This window comes from Neolamprologus multifasciatus, chromosome 1 (assembly GCF_963576455.1).
Source record: "Neolamprologus multifasciatus chromosome 1, fNeoMul1.2, whole genome shotgun sequence".
Taxonomy (NCBI): domain Eukaryota; kingdom Metazoa; phylum Chordata; class Actinopteri; order Cichliformes; family Cichlidae; genus Neolamprologus; species Neolamprologus multifasciatus.
Genome location: NC_140439.1, coordinates 33,979,310 through 33,986,186, shown reverse-complemented (window position 1 = coordinate 33,986,186; position 6,877 = coordinate 33,979,310). Strand labels below are relative to the sequence as shown.

The following is a 6,877-nucleotide window of genomic DNA, read 5'->3' as shown; positions in this document are numbered from 1 at the left end:
TACTCCCTCCACATCATCATTTCTGTTACTCCTCTTTATAAAAACACGTATTTATATCAGCCAAAGCAGTATACTGTTTTCTATGTTGTGTGTGTTTTTATATTGTGCACAAAATTATACAATATTTCATTCAGATTTGAAATCGAAAGCCATGGACACTTGTATATGTACTACCAAAACATGTCACTATTGTTTGTACATAGTATCTTTAATATATATCACTTTTGGTGTAACTATAGCGTTTTGTCAGTGTGTTTTATCTGCCTGCCTTCACACTTTGTCTCCTGAAACTCCCATAATTTCTTAGATAAAGCTACTTTCAGCTGCTCCTTTGTTACAAGGGGTCGCCAAAGCAGGTAGGTCTGCATATTTGACTTGGCAGTGTTATGCCAGATGCCCTTCCTGGTACAATCCCAGAGGGGATTTGTGTCTCTGGCTGGAATTTAACCAGCAACCTTTTGCTTGCCAAGCAAAGTTGTTAAAGACTATACTACAGAACCACTTGTATCCTTTCTTAGATAAATAGATAAACTGGCTTTGTGAAGAAAGCTTAGGAAACAATTCAAAAAAAAAAAAAAAGTTACTGGTCGAGGAGGCGTCTGTTTGCCTTACAGCTGAAATGCAGTGGCCTGGGTTCGAGTCGGATCTCTGGAGACCTTTGCACCTTCTCCCCCTCTTTCCTGTCTACTCATCACTGTTAAACTATCAAATAAAGCCCAAAACCCCCCAAAATAAATGTGAGAAGAAGACGACTCCTCTCTAGAAAAGCTTTATTGATTAGTTAAAATATATATATCCCTGTAAAAAGGATTTAGGAAAATAGATGCATTATAAAGAAAGAAACCTGCTGAAACTTTTTAAAAAAGCTGCTGAACACATGCACATCAACTCCTGCTTGGCTGATGGTGTTAGGTGATAAAACATGTCATAGATCAGAAAACAAAGCGGAACTCTTTAGAGGAATTTGTTCTTAAATCTGTTATTGTATATATGTACCTTTGACTCCCATACCAGTGTCTTTTCATAGAGTATTTATCTGTTTTGGTCTTTATTAAGTAAGTAACTTGTGCCTAATGATGGTTACATACTTAAGGCCATGTGTCTTTGTGAGATTAAGGTGTTTTTTTTTTTTTTAAATATACGTTTACTCATGTAAAAATATATATCTGAGATAACCACGGATGAAGACAGTTAATATAAATATTACTTTAATGGCACTGAATCCGTACAATAAGAGACACATTGAATTCTTGCGCTGAGAGAAATCTTACCTCCAGAGAGATGGGAATTTACTGAATGACTTTATGACTGAGCAGAAGATGATTAAACCTGAGAAAATGCAACATGTGGGTAAGTACAAAGTAGCGCATGTGGTGAGAAGCAAAAGCTGCAAAAGACTAACCACAGTGCTTCCACTGAATGAGAGCATGGCTGGAAAATGTAACAGCTTTGACTCTGCAATGAAAGACGGATACCAAAAAGAGCAAAGTGAAAGTTTTCATGATGCAGGGTTTTAGAACAGGATACTGTTTCTATGTTTCTTTGATACCAGCAATAAATTAGGTGTCTGGTACCTGGATGCACGAGGCCAATGAATTGTAAATTACAATTGTGAAAGAAGCTGTGATGCTGATGGGAATGCAGCAGCGACGTGAAAACAGAAAATACAGAAAAAAGAAACTGCTCAAAAGCATTTAGGGCTGGCAGCAAGAGACATAGCAAAATCATAAACATTAGCAGTAAAGTACTTAATAATAATGGATTGCATTTATGCAGCGCTTTTCGAGACCCTCAAAGCGCTTATACAATTCCACTATTCCTTCACTCTCACACACTGGTGGAGGAAAGCTACAGTTGTAGCCACAGCTGCCCTGGGGCAGACTGCCATATCGCGCCATCGGCCCCTCTGGCCATCACCAGTGGTTCTTGCCCAAGAACACAACGACCGAAACTGTCCGAGCCGGGGCTCGAACCGGCAACCTTCCGATCACAAGACGAACTGCCAACTCTTGAGCCACGATCGCCCCCACTTAATGCTAATATTTCGTCTTTGTTGAATAACTACATTATGCCAATTAAATAGCAGTTAAACGTGAGACTGTTATGACTGTGATTTTAAAAAGGTAAAACGATTCAGTTCATATGAAACGAGTAAATGAACAGAGTAGTCATATGAGAAGTGTGCAGTTTTTTTTTCTTTTTAGCTCAGAGAAATCCACAATGGGCAACGACGTCAGTTACTCGGGGGTGGACGAGGGACGGATTAAATGTGCCAAGGTTAATGAGAATTATGAGAGCAAACAGCTGTTTGAGGGAAGGATTAGTTTAAGATCCACAAAAAGCTGCCTAGCCATGAGCCTATAGCCAATAAAAAATATTATTTTTATTTTAATGGTGGCTATAGCCTACTGTATCGGTAAGATGAATGCATCTTCACCTGAACATATCTGCACATACATTTTGCTGTTATCTGAAGGCATTTCAACAAATGTTTTTTGACACACTTAACCACAGCCATAACCACATTTTATTTTAGTGGGGTAATTTCGGGGTGTGTGACACGAACAAAACGAATGTAAAATGACATTCAATATGTTTCACTGCTGAAGACAAATACTTTAAAACAGGCTGTTAGTTTGATATCACAAATGTCAGGTATGTTCTGTTTGGGTATGGCAGTGATCAGACCAGTTAAGTTAGCTACGGTAATACTCTACCGGAAAATACGCACTATTTTGATTAAGTAAAATTGCAAACTTGTAAATTGAACAGCCTTTATTTTACAAAAAAGTATACTGCTACTCCGGTTTTCGGATAATTATATTTGTTAAAATACTGAGTTCATAAAAAAGACCAAAGATCTGTCTTTAAAAAATAAGAAAAGAAAAAAAGACATACATAGTCTACACGTTGCAGTCAACTTACAGAAATGCAGATAACCTCTGTAAAAATATGTTTCAAAATACCCATGTATTTTTTTTTTCAGGTTATGTATTTCATTCTCCTTTATTGTGCAGATGGACAGTGCACGCGGTCCTCGGAAGAGCTTTTATTTTGAAAAGCACATAAGCCGCTTTGTTGTGTCATAGCTGATATTTGATGCTAAAAGGGAGAGGAGGAGGAGGAAGTGTGTCAGAGCCAGAAATTGCAATCGATGTGCACAACTGTTGCTGTTTTGTAATTCCAACCACACAGTTTAACTGAAATGAGTTGAATAAGGATAAATACCTTGGAGGTATCCAGCAGCGGGCGGGGAAAAAAAAAGGTAAATATGAATTTCTGTTTTTCTTTTATTCTCTTTTCCTGGCGAGAAGTAGAAAGTTACCTGCTGGGGTCTTCGAGGTGCGGCTAGTCAGGTGAGCTTTCTTCCTGCTCGGCAACATTACTGCTGGTGGTCAGATGAGAAGTGACCTTCCAGCTGTCAGTTTGCCAGTTTGGGAATTTTTAGTTTATGAGTCTTTAAAGAAGGGTAACCGAGAACTCCCTTCAAGCATCTGACAATTAAATGTTTGTTCTTACTCACGAATTGAAACATGTTGTTACATTTCATTTTAAATGATTTTTAATAGAGACATAACATTTTAATCAGTTCGGCATTGATATCAAGGAAGAAATGGTTTCAGTGGTACTTTTAATGAATCGTGGTCACCTCCCAGTGCTCCTGCAAGACGCTGCTGGACAAGCCTCATGTTGTCAGGGTGACACGGATGGTTACATAGTGTCTTGCATGGAGCTACATGGTAAAGGCTTACATATAAAATGCAGTATATGAAGAATACTGTTATTGATCACATTTTACCAACGCTGATTGAATGTCGAAAACTTACTAGGTTCTTACCGGCTTACTGCTGTAGACCGACATACATCTTTATGGTTAGTATACATAGTAACAATACTTAAGCTTTCAGCTTTTATGTTGACTATTATATGTCTGAAATGTAGTCTACTGAATCTGTAAATGTTTTTTTTGTCGTTTTGTCTGTATTTTCTGCAGTCACTGTCTTGCCTCATATTAAAGCATAGGAACCACAAACTGTGAAATAGACTCGTTTCAGGAAATAGCTTGTCTTGTTCAGCAAGAGACACCGTGATGCAGTTACTCAACACAATAAATCAGCTGAAGGGAAGAAAAAAGCATTAGAGGCTTCAAAGAGCATTGATGGATGCGACCTTTTGTAACTTGCATCAATACTTTAGAACGTATACACACAAAGAGAATGGGGGTGGTAAATTAAGGGAAACTGAAAGTGTCTTGCTAAGGGGCACCACATTCTGCAGGAAGAGGTTTAGTGCAGGTTTAGTGTTCCAAGTCTCTGGATCTCTGCTTTAAAGATGGAGCAACTTTCTTTTAAAGTATGTCTAGTATTTGTGATTAACACTGTCTATACAGTGTCTTCACTGTCATCTTAGTACAAAATCTCCCACAGGTGCTAAAATGGATTGAGATCTGACGATCTGATCTCCTCATGTCATACTCCCCAAACCATTCATTGAGTTGTGTTGTGGGGGAATTGAATTATTTCCTCAGGATAATGTTAATTAGTCAGAAATTTGGTTTGTGTTTAGGCTTCAGCTCTTATGGGAGAGGTGGATCAAAACCTTGCCAAAAAATTACCCATACAGCATAACAGATTATTTCCTTTATTTTGTCAGAATTATAAATATTAAAAAAAATGAGAGCACAATTTTCTGTAATTTCTAAGGAGCCTGCTTTCAGGATAAGAACTTGTATGCAGAACATTTCAAAATTGACAGAAGCCTTTATTGTTTATCCGCTTCAGTAAATCATTGCCTGGTCAGATCTCTACATCTCTAATATTTAGAAGACCCATTCAGCCAGAGTACTTTAATGTTTAACAACGGATTAACCCGGGATCAGTATAAAACAACATCATGAGTTATTTGTGTACTGTCGGGCTTTTCATAAAATCTGTCTTTTTTTTCCTTCAAACAGCAGCGTCCTCATTTTGAAATGGGAGACAGAATGCACTGTGTGCAATTGTGCATGATTTTCTTGCAACCACTGATGCATGTGTGAGCTTGCTTTCGCTTTTGTAATAACACGGAGTGATCCCTTATATATAAGAAATCATGCCAATCAGACAGGATGCCTTTCTAGTACGTACTAGTATCAAAGGATGATTTTCATACACATTTGGCATTAGTCTTATTGCAAAGGGTTTTTTCATGGACAGTAAAAAATGCTTGCACGTACATGTACCCACTTTCAGGTTTGTTTAACAATGTGACCTTAAACCATTGCCTGTTTATTTCCTGTTTATTGCGATCTAGGACAGTTTTTTAAGCAATCTTGCTGAATGTCTAGCTATCTAATATAGTCAAAAAAGGGCCTTACAAGGAGGCTGGTGAGGAAGGTTTTGGGACATGTTTATCTGTATGATGGACAGTTGGCCTCAGCATGTCCTTGAACTGAGCTGGCTTCGTGCAAAAGCCTTCATGTGGTCCCTGACTGTTCTGGCTCTAATGATGTGCTGTACAAGGATAGGCAGTTCAAGCTTGAACTTGGTGAGACATGGCAGGCAGAAAGAGTGGGTTTTTTCCCCATGTACTTGTTCTGTAACATTTTAGGATAGTGAAAAGAAAATGTTCAAAATGTGCATTTAGGCGTTTAATTTGCTATACTTTGTCTGTTGGAAATTCATGCAGATGAATACACAATAAGATAACTACTAAATTTGCATGTTTAGGCATAAAAAACTAGTGAAATTAAAGAAATGACACCTTACTGTGACTATCATTAGGTAAATAATGGTTTATGTATTTCAGCCACTTCACATTTACTACTTTGCTTGAACTTTGGAGTTGCTTATTTGTGCAGTATAAATATATGGTGCCTTAAAGTACTTGCTAGACTTTTTTTTTTTTTTTTTTTAATGCATTAGTCATTTGCCAGAGCATTAATCAAGGGCACAATGACTGCAGACTTGACCAGTATGTTTCTGATGGTGGGGGAACAGGAACTCCCCCCTCCTCCCAAGTTGGTTTTTAGAGCTCACAGCTGAGCTGATCTGCAGCTAATTATCAATGAGACATCAGGTCGTCAAACTACAGTCAACAGTGACAGTGCCCATACTGTATAAATGAATCAAATAACAAAACCACCTTACTTCAAAGGTCATGATACTTACCGTGACTGTCAAGAGGTAAATAATGGTTTATGTATCTCAGCCACTTCTCATTTATTACTTTGCTGGAACTTTATACTGCACAAATTAGGAACTTTAAAGTACATTAGGGCTGTGCGATATGACAAAAATCGCATATCCCGATATAAGACATTTATCGTCCTGACAACGATATAAATCACAAAAATGTAATATTTTCTGTAAATTCTGTGTTTGAAGGAAAAAAAAGACAGATTTTATGAAACAGAAATTCTGTGCAATTTGACTTGCGTGAAGTTTTTCCAGCTGGGCATCCTTTACCTGGATTCGAGTGTTTTAACCGATGCATGAAACTATACATTTTTAGACACAAGTTGTAACGGCCACCATTTTCTTTCAAAGTTTGAGTCTAAGATTTATTTTTTAGCACCTGACGGCTCTTTTTTTTCCTTCTTATCCGTAAACTCTCTGCATACTCTTTCACGTGATTCAGTTTATTTTGAAAACTCTCAACAGGATCTTGAGCTTTATTGTGAAAAGTTTATGTAGAAAACAAACAAGCGGACAGCGGAGCCACGCGATGGTTTTACCGTTGTTGTTGCTATGGACAACACTTAAAAACAGGCGCTTGACCGTCAGTAGTGTGGTTATATTAAATATAAGAGAAAGAGAGAACTTTAAGAAATTAATATAGTCACTTACAGTGACCATCAAAACGATGAAAAAATATTGCTGTAAACAGTTTATTTTAC

The 6,877-nt window shown here is 37.6% G+C and overlaps 1 protein-coding gene across 1 annotated transcript in view; it reads left to right on the top strand.

The window, feature by feature from the left end:
- The first annotated feature begins 3,134 nt into the window (after positions 1 to 3,134).
- mctp2b (multiple C2 domains, transmembrane 2b) overlaps positions 3,135 to 6,877 on the top strand; it is a 47,013-nt gene continuing 43,270 nt past the window's right edge. The window contains exon 1 of the mRNA XM_085155737.1: positions 3,135 to 3,265. The gene's annotated coding sequence lies outside the window, so the exon portion shown is untranslated. The remainder of the gene's footprint in view (positions 3,266 to 6,877) is intronic.